Source organism: Hibiscus syriacus, unplaced genomic scaffold (genome assembly GCF_006381635.1).
Source record: "Hibiscus syriacus cultivar Baekdansim isolate YM2019G1 unplaced genomic scaffold, ASM638163v2 tig00110945_pilon, whole genome shotgun sequence".
Lineage (NCBI taxonomy): Eukaryota > Viridiplantae > Streptophyta > Magnoliopsida > Malvales > Malvaceae > Hibiscus > Hibiscus syriacus.
This window is the reverse complement of record NW_024062926.1, coordinates 1,903,872-1,918,328: the sequence shown is the minus strand read 5'-3', so window position 1 is coordinate 1,918,328 and position 14,457 is coordinate 1,903,872.

Below are 14,457 nucleotides of genomic sequence, written 5' to 3'. Positions count from 1 at the left end.
CAGCCATATGGTGTAACATCTTTGTCTTCTTTTTAATGCCTTTGTAGTAATTTTCATGACTTATACTTTATACAACATTTCTGTCATTGGAATGTATGAAGGCTTAGAACTAGGGTAGCGGAGTAGTGTTACCTTAGTTTAGGTATTAACCCATTTGACTTTATTCCTTCTTGTAGTTTGCTATCGTTGACTTCTATGTATCCTTCTCTTCAGGTTTCCTCTTTTAAATTTAGTCGAGTCTTAAGTTTTAGTCTATATGCAGAGATTTCTACGCAAGGATGTATTTGCAGGGATTACTTCCCAATACAGACAGGATTACTTCCCAATACAGACGCGCATATGAAGACTGCATATGAAGACTGTTCAACTATGTATTTATTTATTTATTTATACATGCATTGCATTTTATCTTTATTTTTAATTTTCTGACTGCCGAAGGTCTTCCACGGAAGTTGCTCTCAACCTGGCGTTGGGGTCAGCCTACTACCCTACCTCCCCTTTACCTTATTGTATATGGGAATAGGGTTTTGTTTTTGTTGTTGTTGTATTGGGATATGATAGTCGTTTGAGGTTATGTGATCAGATTTTATCACATCACAATCAGTATATTAACGTTCAGCAAAAAATATCATCAACTTTTAATGGATGACAAGTTTGGAACATAATGAATAGTCAGAGACTCAACAAAGCAACACTCTATAGTCGGAGGACCATTTTATAATTTGAAATAGTTAGGGGACTTAATAAAGCATTACCCTATAATCAAGGGACCATTTGTGTACTTTACCCTATATTTTAATATTCACGCCTTCATCCTAAAAAATAATAGGATAAATTAAATGTTGAGTATTTAAATTATTATTTTTGTTATGTTTTAGTACTTAATTTTTTTTTCAAAACCATAATTAATGTTTAGTTTAAGTTTTATTTTGGTATTCATTATTAAAAACTTAACAATGATATTGACGTGTCACTATAAGATAGTATCACGTCATCATTGAAAAATAAAAATGTCACGTCATTAGTGTTTTTAATTTTTTTTGATAACGTGATACCAAATTAAAACTTAAACTAAATGTTAGATATAATTTTTATAAAAAGTAAAATTAATATATTAAAACAAAATAAAAATAACAATTTAGATATTAAACATATAGTTTACCAAAAATAATAGTAGAGGCCTTACAACCGACTATAGAACCATAGCAATTTGTTAAAAATCCAAAATGAAACTTAGAATGTCAAAGCATTAGTTTATTTTTGTTGGTTGCCCTCCGGTTTCAATGTTTCCTCTTGATTAATTTGGATCGACTTGGGTCGCACACCTGGTTTTGGTAGGTGAGTCTCCAACGGAAATTTTCTGCATACATAAGGACTTGAACATGACACCTTATTTAAGCGATATCTAGTTGCTTACCACTTAACTAACCCCATTGGTAAAAGCATTAGTTGAATGCTAATTAGCCTAATATGGAAAAATATTAACCATTCTAGGATGGTTACTTTTTCAATTATTTTATTATTTTTATTAAAGTGATACCATCTTAAAATCTTAATATATATGGTATCAATTAAAATAATCCTTTATATTTGTCCACCATGGTTAATATCATTATTAAAAACTTTTAACTAATTAATGTTAATAATTTTCATCTTATTTTTAGTGATTTTCTTTAGATGTTATTCGACTGAAAGTATTAAACCAATTAACCGTTAATTTTAACTCGTATTTTCATGTATGTTAGAAATTTTAGTATTTATATTTCATTAACTATTTGGATTTGTTTGCTAACAGTAACACTAATAAAAAACTATAATAAATAATTAAAAATCAGATCATATGATTAACTCTTTTTATGAAAGTAATATACCAAGCAAGCTTTATGCTAGTCATAAACGAGCTTCATCATCATCTTCTTCCTTACTATGGGCGAGTGAAACAAGAATGCAACCCCCAGGATCCTATAACACCAAGGGCATGATGCAAGCCAAAAATCTCCAAGTACATGTGTATTTATATGCACATGAACAAAAATTTATTCGCGCACAAGAAACACATTTCCTGGTAATTATAAAGTGCTAATCACGTGTTTCTAAAGATCCAAAAATCAGGTGTATTGGTTTGTTTTCTGAAGTATAAAATGAAGAAAAGTAAATCTATAGGTATAGAATTAATGGGTGCTGCCTTTGGCGTCAACTGAATGAAGCCCCCACCAAATTTTTAATCACTATCTTAACAACACAAGCAGGAATGCAGTAGCCATTGTTAATATTATGGAACAGAATCCTCACCAACAGCGACCTTGATTATCCTGAAAAGATGCATACAAATATACAATGAAATAGGATGAAGAAAAACCATAACATCATTTACTTCTTGAAAGAGCACAAGTGAATCACTAAACTACATACAAGCAACATCCTTTTATTACTTTCATTAACAAAGAAGAATTACAGATAAATCATCAAAAGACTGCCTTTTTTGTCTAATAATCATGGGTGGGGAAATATATATCTTCATGGTTTCAGTAGTTTTCATATTATATTCCCTTTCCTTTTGACTTGGACTGTTAGGCTTGCTGCACCGGGACGAGGTCTAAATCAAAATGAGACCGATAGTCTGATTTGCACTTCATCTTTCCAATAGTACAGGAAAAATAAGCTATCCATTGGCCCCAATCATCTTGGTGTACAACTAAACTCAATTCTGGTTTGCCCCTTTAGCTGTTTCCAATTATTTTATTGACTTACCATTGGGATTAAAATTCATTTTGTCAAGAAATCAGATCGAGCACGGTAACAAGTCCGAATACAGTGCAAGTAAGTTAAAGATAATGCAAATTATATCGAAAGAGATGCTTCTACAGAAGTAAATGCTTTCCATGTAGCAATGGTGCAATGGTATGGTTTTTCAGTTGTGCTTAAATCAAGTTCTACTGCATTGTAAAGACTAGAGGGACTATTCATACACATTTGAACTAATGATTAATAAGTAGTGTATTGATGGTCGGTGTGTCGAAACGATTTTTTTCTTAAGGGGGAGCGAGATTTCAAAAACCACGTCATTTTTAATTTCTTTTTGCGATTATTAATTAAAAAACAATTTAATTTTAAAAAACCTCTCGTTTCGAAAATTTAGAAATTCTTTTACGATAAAAAACAAATACGGTTCGAGGAGTCGCCACCAATTTTTGATTAGGGTGTGATTGGGCACCCAAAAACATTGTCATTTTAAATAAAAATTAATTTTAAATAAAAATTAATTTTAATTAAAACAACAAATTGAGGTCTGCGTTACCAGAAAATGGGTTCGGGAGTCAGTTACGCGTGGGGAAGGATTAGCACCCCCACAGCGCCCTAAATCGATACATAGTCGATTAATTAATGTCTTTTCAATGAATTTTACAAGTTCGACTTTAATTTAATTTTTGATCCCTTAAAACAACCACAATGTGAATTTTAAAATATTCAAAAGCAACGAAATAGGTTAAATTAAAATTACCAAATCATTATAAAGATAAAGAATATTCGATTATTTAAAAATAATGAGACCAGATCTTTAGGTGAGTTCTAACGATCTTTTCTCATCAAATTTAAATAGCCGAATATTTCTTTTTCTTTCATTCCCAAATTTTAAGGTGACTAACCATTTTTTAGTGTCAATAATGGGATACATTTTTAATTTAAATCGTCAAAACGACTCTCTAGTGAGTTAAGAAAAGTCATTCAAATAATTTTAAATTAAAAAGGTATTACCCTTAATCCGATTATGTAATTAAATTGAGTAATGCATGTGATGATATCATACAAATTAAGCGAAATGGATGCCATACAAAAAGTTAGACAAATATTATGATTAAAAATATCATGAAATATTCAATCAAGATAAATAACTAATCCTACATACACGCAAATGAATAAAATGGAAATTAAATTAAGCATTATACTATCTCATCTAAATTAAATATGTGAAGTTTAAGCATACGTAACCATAGCATGTAATAAATATCCCCAATGCAAATTCACATAATTATTAAAAAGAAATATTCAACATGTTACAATTGATATTTACTCAAATATATTAAAGTCAAACTTAAACCTAATTATAAAATATATATACATATATGTATATTTACAAGCGTTTGTATCTTAAACATGCATCAATGAATTTGCATACAAAACATTACAAACATTGGAACCAATAAAATAACAACTCGTAGGGGACCAAAGCAAAAACTTCTAAAGTAATATGCCAGAAACACAAACAGTACATAATTCGATTAAACAAACCAAATGGACCACAATAGAACATGTAAAACTTTAGATGTTAAAGGTCTAAATCTGCAGAAATTAAAGACAATAACAATTAGGACTAGAATTAAATGCGTCTAAAGTAAAGGAACGATATTATAAACATGAAAATTTAAACTTCGGCACTAAATGAAATAAAATGTAAAACATAATGGTTTAAGAAGAAAATAACCCTAAACATAATATATAAAACCCTAATTATAAACTAAACCTAACCTAGACTTACACTACCCAACCGTTTTGCCCTCTGCTCACCCTTCTCTCTTCTTCACGCAGCAACACCACTCTCCCAAAGGTCTCACAAAACGACACCACTCCGGCCACCGCCTTGGTAGCCATTCCTCTCCCCGATAGGCACATGCAATGATGGGAAAGGCCCTAAACGACCCCAACAAAACAAAAACCCCACCTAGTTTCTCATAATCTCCCACTCTAACTCTTAATCGAGATAACCTAGGACACCCAAGGTCTCGCTCTTGCCGTAGATCGGCTTCTTCCTCGTTTTTCTTTCACCCCCAATCGAAATAAACGACCACCGTGGCCCTATGGCCGTAAATGGGCCTTCAATCACTCCTATCACCGGCGACGTGACACTCAGGCGAAGAGGACCCGGCAAATTGGTAAATTAAACTACTAACTCTATTTATTTGCTTCAAACAACACGCACAAACACAAAGAGAATTTTGGAAACCAAGTAAATGTAAACTAAGATTATTTTTTCTTTCTTACACACTGTTTCAAAGGAAAATGAGAATACCCTTCGTTACAAGCTGTTTTCCTATGGTTCAATCGATTCTAGAGAAGAAGACCACGAACTATTCTTCACGCGGTAAGGTTCCCTCGAAACCCCCTTTTTTACTATTTGAGAACCAAGAATCCAGTGTTTGGTTACTGCTCCAGGTTACGTTTTTTTTTTGCCTCATAGTCCTCTCGTTGATTTCTTTTTTCTGCTTCGAGTTCCTTTTTTCGTTCCTGAACCCCTTCCTTTTTTTCCCTCATTTTTTCTTTGTTGCTTTTATCTGCTTCTCCCAACCTTCGATGTGTGATTGTTGGATGATGAATGATTGATGCGGTAAGTAGAAACCCCAAAATTTTCAAGGTTTAGGTAATAGATTGGTGGGGTTTGTTTTTTGACTTTGTTGTGTGGGATTTAATTAATCAAAGACAAAGGTTGGTGGTGTTCTTGTTGGCATTGTACAATTCCAACCGGTTTAGACACTCCTTAGTGCTTCCCACGTGTTGTTACAGCTTGTGTCATGTCTCCATGTTCATACAAAAGTTGTTTCCAACGTGTTCCATGTGCATGTGCAAGGAAAAACAAAGGTTTGTTGAACTGAATTTGTAAATCCTGTATTAATTTTCCAACTTGTACTTTCCTCAGTTATCTAGGCATATCTCGAGCTATCAATATTGGATTGATATGATTCAAAGTGTGTTGGAAAACTAAGAGATAGAGTATTAAATGTTAAGAAGACTTCAGGACCCAAAGATGCTTGGAACATGTTCAAAATTGGAGATATATCTGACTGACGTGAACTGCCCACTGGATTGCTTTGAATGTACCTCAAGAGTCCTCGTATTTCTATCGCTTTGCTTTATCGATTGCTTTTGTCTCAATTTATATATTGAATTCCAAAATGAAATAAATATGATTACAATCCAATTCAGCACCTAAAGCTTCTCGATTTTCATATTAACCCAAATGCAAGCTTTCATTCATCCCTTGAATTAAGTCCTCATTTGAGCACGATTACCTCCAAATTAATTCTTGTTAATCTTCAAGGGATTTAAATGGTCCGGAAAAAATTAGGGTATTACAGATGCCCCTCTTTGCTCATTTTTGTGAACACAAAAACGTAGCAAAGACAAAAAAAAAAACCTAATTTTGTCTGATTGCGGCATTATTTTCCCTTTTTCAGTCTTTTTTTGGTTTCTGTGTCCATCTCACGTGCACAAACCCTTTTAATTGATTATCCCGCTTCTTCATACCCGAGAATCTTCAATTTATTTCCACGTTTGATGATATGGTGGCTTGCTCCAACACTCTTCCGAGATGGTTTAAAATGGCCCGAAGGACTTATTATCTTGGTGAAAAACATCCTGCCCGAAGATCTTATGGATGACCCGAATGATTTATCATCTTGCTCGAGAGACTCACAAATGACCCGAAGGATTTAACATCATGCTCGAAAGACTTACTAAGTGTGAAATTATGGAAATCGCATTCTTAGTTTCCAAAAATTTCATCATCTTCAAACATCATTTTCTCATTTTCATTTTCAAATGAAAACATCCTACCCGAAGGTCTTACGGATGGCCCGAAGGACTTGTCATCTTGCTCAAAAGGCTTACAGATAACCCGAAGGATTTAAGCATCATGCTCGAAAGACTTTCTGATGGCCCAAAAGACTTATAAATTATGAAATTTTGAAAATTGCATTCTTCATTTTAAAAAATTCCATCTTCTTAAAATATCATTTTTCATTTTCAAATTCATGTGAAATCATCCTACCCGAAGGTCTTATGGATGGCCCGAAGGACTTATCATCTTGCTCAAAAGGCTTACAGATGACCCGAAGGATTTAAGCATCATGCTCGAAAGACTTACTGATGACCTGAAGGACTTATAAGTTGTGAAATTTTGAAAATCGCATTCTTCGTTTTCAAAAATTCCATCTTTTTAAAACATCATTTTTTTCATTTCCAAATTCATGTGAAAACATCCTACCCAAAGGTCTTATGGATGGCCCGAAGGACTTATCATCTTGCTCTAAAGGCTTACAGATGACCCGAAGGATTTAAGCATCATGCTCGAAAGACTTACTGATGGGTTTCTTCACTATTCTTCTGTGAAGGCTCAATGTGGTACTTCACTGTCTTCGGTGAAGGTTTAAGATGGTTTGCTTCACTCTTCTTTGGTGAAGGCTTAAGATTGATTTGCTTCAATCCTTTTTTGTGAAGGCTTAAGATTGACTTAGTTCCAATCTCATGTGTGCAAGTCTCTCTTCATACACGAAAATCTTTGTTTTTCTTTTACATCTGATGGTCTTCACTTCAAAGCAATGCTTCTACTATGGATTAGACCTCTCTGTTCTTCAGGGGTATGCCTCTTTAAACGCAACTCCTTGCATTTAAGGCTTGAAATCTTCATTTCAACTTGGGATTTTAACATCCTACATTTTCTCTTTCAATGGAAGACCTGTCAAAATCATGTGTTTATGCATGAAACATGAATGCAATTAAATGTATCAGTATAATGAATTATCTTTTATGCAAATGATGTTCTCATGAATGCATAAATGTCGATTTAATCTTCATTTGCCCTCAAAGTGGTGAACTCAGTCTTCTTCTACTTTATCATTCTTTTCCTGGGTTTGCTTCATATACCCGTGTAGCAACTCATAATTTCCAATTTGCATTTTGGAAGAGCCCTCTGATTTTCTTTTATCTTCTTGTCATCTTTATTTTCTGTCTTCATTTCGGAGAAAGTGTTTTCTCTCTCAACATATTGCTGTCAGAAATACGAATGTGTTGCCCTATTTCCATCATTGGCTCAATTATGCCTTCAGAGTTGTTCTTCTAGGACTCTGCCATTGATCGATGCTCAGTTGATTTGCTTTACAAGGTAAGCTTTGCTCAAATTCACAGTCTACCCCTGACATTTCAATTTGCGAGACTCACTCTCAATAACTTCTTGGTTTGAATCTTGTTTTATCATTATTACGTGGGTTCAGTCGTGCCTCAACCTTATCTTATACTGGTACATGCCTTCAAAATGCCACACCATCTCAAATTGTAAGGCTCATTCTTCATGCCTCATTCTTCTGAACCTTGTCATCTCAACATGAAGTGGGTTCATTCGGGCCCCAACATATCATAACTTAAATGTTCTCATTCTGGTGTCACTACACAATAGTGTTGTCAAATAGTTTGAGGGCTTTTCTTTATGCTACTTAAGAAGTGATCAACCCTTCTAACACAATGTCTTGCATTTTCATTCGGGCTGAGATATGTGCCCCTTTCAAATATGGCGAGTATCTACTTCTTGATGGGTTATTGACAACGTAGTTTGGAAATGCTAAAAGCTTTTATTCTTCATCCATCCTGATCTCTTTAGACCATTTACTTTAAGATTGTGGAATGCTTCACGTTCCAGCATTGCTTATTATTCTTCTCAAATAGAGGCACAATGAGCCTCACCAGCTTCAAGGACCTTTCATATTTGAACTGTCCTATTTGAAATTTTTTTCTTCTTTCTCTTATTTCAAAGATCAAAGAATGAAAGAATTTTATTAAATATTTCCCCTTAATTCAGGCTTACAATCAAATCAAATCATAGACATGAATTCACAGAATATCAAAAGAAACAATAGCTCTTTAATGTTTTCAGGGTTATAGCTCTTTGATAAGTGTCAAAATTGAGGGGTTGGCTCCAGGTTGGCTTCCTTTTTCTAAGGTTTTGACCACCAAAATGTCATTTCTTTCTTGATCATTGTGAACATCGCAACATGCTCTTCTTTCTTGGCTTGGTATTTTAATCGGATGCGGACAAAATGACGCAACTAGAATAATCCATTACTAGACTTTCTAAAACACTTTCATTTCAGTTCTCTGAAATCTTCCATTTGTTCAAGCTTCGTAGACTCATCTAACCAAGGCAGTGCATAAATATCAATCTAAAAACAAAATTCCTGAGTGCTCGTGTGAAATTGACTATAACAGGTGTTTCTCAACTCTCTTAGTCCATCTTTACCGCAACTCCTTATTTAGATAAACTTGATTTAATTTGCCATTGTCTAGCTAGCTGAAATCAGCTTTATTGTAATTTACCTTTATCGGGCTAGTTGAAGGATTCATCTCATCAAAAAAGTCTTTGACTTGACAATCACAGTGGAGCATACACCGAATTGCCAGGTACCCGATCAAGGTCATGGTTTGAATATAATATATTCATAAAGTCAGGGCTTTCGATTTTCCTCTTTAACCAATTGCCTTAGCAGAATAGCTCAGCTTTATTGTATACACATATATTATATATATATTTTGTTGGGTATGCGGATTCAATTTCTTAAGCTTGTCAAGAAGAACCTATCATAGTCTAGGTGTTGTTGAAAGTCAGAAAATCTCATCGTTAGAGTTCAATTTCCAAGAAACTGACCTAAATTAGATTCACATACTCGACTATTCCATCCGTAAAGATCATAATCATCATCGAACGTCGTCAACAAAAGTATGGTCTAGACAGTTTTGTGATGTCATACACAAAAGATGCCCCATGTTGTCCGCTCCTATGCATTCCTGAATACCAAGCCTATTGTTCATTTCCTTATAAGAGGAGAAGGTTATATCGATCCCTGCAATAGAATGGTATGGCGTTCGATTGTATCTTCTGGGGATAAGGTCAAGGTCCTTGTTTTATCAGGTTTCAACCTTGCCATTTTGTCAAAGATTTGTAACTCTAATAATTAAAGAGCTTTTAATTCAATTGATATTCAAAGAATTTCAAATCATAAATTCAATTCAAAGCAAACCATGGCTGAAACAACAGTCCATTAGAACAAATAGAAAAACACTATTGGTAGAGAAGGAAAAGGTCTCACCAAGCTAGAAAAGAGCACCCAATCAAATGAGTAGTATATTTGGGTACGAAATCCAAATGAAACCCTAATCCCAAAACATCATAACGGGGCCAAACAATCTCTTGATTCAAAGAATCAGAAAGGATTCGACGATAATGAAATGGGCTTTAGAGATCTTGAGAGACACGGTCATAGGAGAGCGTGGAATAGCGAGGACGAAAATGGTGGAGGCGGCCACCGCCTCGAGGGCTGCTCTCAATTTCGATCACCCTAATTTGAGTACTTTTTATTTCATCTATATAAAATATTAATGGTTAGTGACTTGATTAGTACTAATTAAATAATTAGATGATTTGATTGATAAAATTAAATGATCAATGGTAAAATAAAAAAAAATAATTAAATAGTCATAAGCATAATTTACCCTAATTAATATAACTTTTGCTTTTTGTTTTTTTCACTAAATAGCTATTTCCCCTTAGTTTAATCTAATACTCACTTTACCTCTATTTTTTCTCTTGAGTTGAGCAGTTCGTGAGCAGCTTGAACTCAACTCGGTCAAAGCTACATAAAAACTCGACTAAAGGTTGAGCTTGACTCGAGACCTTAACGACTTGAGTCGAGCAAAGTCTAACTCGACTCGATAAGTTAGCGAGCAACTCATTAATTTTTTATATAATTTTTTAGTAGTTATTTAAAATTATTTCATTCAAAAAAATTATTATTTTACTAATATATAATAAAAAAGATGCTAAATTGTTAATCTATTAATTTTTTAATAAACAAAAAAATTAAATTATTAATTAATATTTTACTACACTCAAAAATCAAATCTTATTTATTATTTTAATATATCCTATTTACTACACTCAAAACAAAAAAAATATCAAATTGTTACATTAGAGTTTAGATTTTGAAATTACTTCATACACTCTTTCGATAATTTTTTGGTTAACTTTATTAATTTATGTTTATATTAAGCTTTATATTAGTATAAGTAGATTTTACCTATAGTTAAGAAAATAAGGTAAAATTTTTGTTTAACTTAACGGGCAATGAGCATCGAGCATAGCAAGCAATGCGCTTAACGAGCAACAAGTAGAGTAACAAGGTTTTTTAACAAGCACAAGTCGTGTAAAACTTTAGTGAGATTAAAGAGAAAGGAATCTAGTCGAGCAACTTTAACGAGTACGAGTCGAACACTACTCAATTTGTGATTAACTCACTCGATAAGAACCCATATTCTCTCTTTCTTTTCCCAATTTATCTTTGATAATATCATCCGGTCTCTCACTTTTCCCCTTTTATTCTCATCATAAAAAGTCATGAAATCCAATCAAAACATGTCATGTATGATTAATTTTAAAGATTGCAACTTTAAACCTTATTTGGAAACTTTAATATAGTGTCTCGTTAAATTAATAGATATTTAATGATATTATAAGGCTTAAATATACAAAATGTGTCTAACGTATGCTCGTTTTTTCAGTTTAGTGCCTAACGTTTTTTTCGTTCCAGTTTGGTGCCTAACGTTTCATTTCGTTACTCAAAATGGGTCATTCCATAACGGACCGTTAGTTTTCTCCGTTAAATGACATGTGTTACAATCTGGTAATTTTAAAAATTTTATTTAAAATTAAAAAAATTATATATTTTTTTAAAAAAAGAAAACGCAAAAGTTTTGAAATAACCCAAAAACTTTGAAAACCTTCATTTCAAGCCATTAATCTTTAACCTTGTCACCGAACCACCCTTCTCAAATCGGTGGTGATGTACACGACTGTTCCCACCGAACTCAGTAGCAACTAGCGACCTCAACCCAATCCTCAGATCACCCGAAATCGGTCATCGTTGAGCTTAATCGCAAGGAAACCATTCGGTCTCCCACCTCCAACCTCGGCCACCGCTCGTCGGGAGTCATCACCGCCTAGCCCAGTGGAAGCGCAGTCCCAGACTGGTCATATCCCAATCATCCAGTCGCCGTCGTTCGTGGTGGAGTGGCGTTTGAAAGTCTGGCGAAAAGCCCCCATCACCGTTCATTTTTTGCAATTTCCGACCGAAACCGTCACCTTTCTGCCTTACCGCCATCAAAGCTAAGCTCGTCGGTCTTATCCAACCAAAACCCAACCGGTTTGGTAAGCCACCGTCACCGAGTGGACGAACTTGGAAGAGGGCGGTCGAATGGTTTACGGGTTGAAATGAAGGTTTTCAAAGTTTTGGGGTTATTTCAAAAATTTTGTGTTTTCTTTTTTAAAAAATATATAATTTTTTAATTTTAAATATATTTTTTAAATTTACCAGATTGTGACACGTGTCACTTAACGGAGAAAACTAACAGTCTGTCACGGCGTGACCCGTTTTGAGTAACGGAATGAAACGTTAAGTATCAAACTGGAACGAAAAAACGTTAGGCACTAAACTGAAAAAATGGGCATACGTTGGGCACCTTTTGTATATTTAAGCCATATTATAACTAAGGATGGACATGTGTCAGGTTCATTGAAAACCGACTCTACTTGAAAATATATACACTCCAGCTGAAATCCAACCCGATTCGAGTTTAGGAGTGACTTCACTAGACTCTAACCTAACCCAATTTTTTGAGATAAAACCAAACCAGGACCCGACCCAAAAAATATTGTTTTTATTCTATAAAAATAGGAATCTAATTGAAAGAAATAATAAATAGAGGATTATTATTGTAATTATTTGTAGAACTTCAAATTAAACTCGTCCGGAATGGAGGCATTTGAGTCGCAACAACTCTACACAATATCCTTAATCTCCTCTTTGGAGAATGGATCTTTAATCGAACATCCGAAATGGTCCTTAAAGTGACTATAAATCCTCTGTTTCAAACTGTTGGGGTTTCCATCCCATTATTACCAACAAATAAGCCCTTGATTGGACCGCCCTTGTTTTAGCTCTGATTTTGATGCCCTGTGAGAGAATTTAGTGTTTGCATCTCCGGCCGAGATCCATCGAATCCTATCTTTTTGCCTCCAAATTTCTCTCTACACTTTCAACGTATCCCACAATTCCAGCTTTAGAGATTTCAATTCCGTCAATTGAGAATTATAGAGTTTTGACACATGCAGATTTACTTTGCTATCAATATCTTCACAATAACTAGAGTTCCACCTCTTCAATTCATTTTCACACTTCTCAACTTTAAAGACAATTCAGATTTTTATCCCTAAAAACCTGTCTTACCATGTCCCTACACCCATTCTTGAAGATCAACGCGTTAATGAACTTGAACGGCCTTGGACCACAATTGAACTAATATGGTCAAACATCGATCAGGGCAGTCCAATTGAACTAATATCCAACAACCACTTAGTTGTGAGCCTGTAATACCTCAAATGTCATGCCAGTAACTTTATTGAAAAGATTTAAATTTTGAGGATTTAATTAATAAACGATAAAGTATAAGAAAATAAATTAGAAAGTATTTGGCCAAGACTAATTTCTAAGAATGAAAGAATGAAAGGGGTATTTTGGTCCTTTAAGGGAAAATAAATTATGGTATTAAAGTAAAGTAAAGGGGAAAGGGAGAGTGTTAATACCTTGGATATCTTTCTTCTTCTTTCCCGTTTTTCACGTGACCTTTTCCATAGGTAAGGTAAGCTTTATCAAACTAGTTTTTCTTTTAGATTCTGATTTGTTCTTGCAACCTTAAGTGATATGTAAGCTTAAGGAAGGGTTAAATAAGATTAAAACTAGGAGATGAATGAAATACTTGAGATTTAAGGAAATGGATTTTTGAATGATATGTTAGAATATGAGTTTTTATTGATGTTTATTAGTATATTTGACTTGTCAAAGAAGTAAATAAGAGATTATAAACATAGGATGGGATTAAAAACATGTTAGAAAAAGTGATATAATTCTTATATGGAAATTTTCAAGGGAGATTATAGATGTTTTAAGGAGCTAAATGAAGGAAAGTTAGTAGGGATAAGTAAAGAAGGGTTTAACAGTATAGTAGGAGGTAAACATAAGGAAATTTGACCAAATTTGGGTAAGAATCGGGCTGAAAATGGAAAATATGGGTAAGGGTATCGGTACCGATAGAACATTACCGATATTATAGGTTTAAATGGGTAGAAATATGATGAACAGTAACGGTACTAATATAGTTAGTATCGATACTGATGGGGTATCGATACTAAAAGGAAAGTATCGATACCATGGATTCCAAAATGTCGAAATGGTATTAATACTGAAAGGGAGTATCGGTATCATAATATAGAAGTATCGATACCATGGTATGGGTACCGATACTATTAAGCCAGGAATTTTAAGATAGGCTGAAATTGTTAGAGAAATTGAAAATAATAGTACTTTTGAGTATTATTAAAGTATAAATGTTAGATAATATACTAATATCGGTATGGTATGTGAACTAAATGGGTGCTTGTGTAGATTATAACCAAGCTCCCGAGTCAAGCAAGAAAAAGGGCAAGGACAAAGTTGTCGAGTAGTTGTAGATTATATGGGTTGAGGGAGACTCACATTAAGTCCACCTCAAATGTTTAAATTAATGTATGTTTTACTTTATATT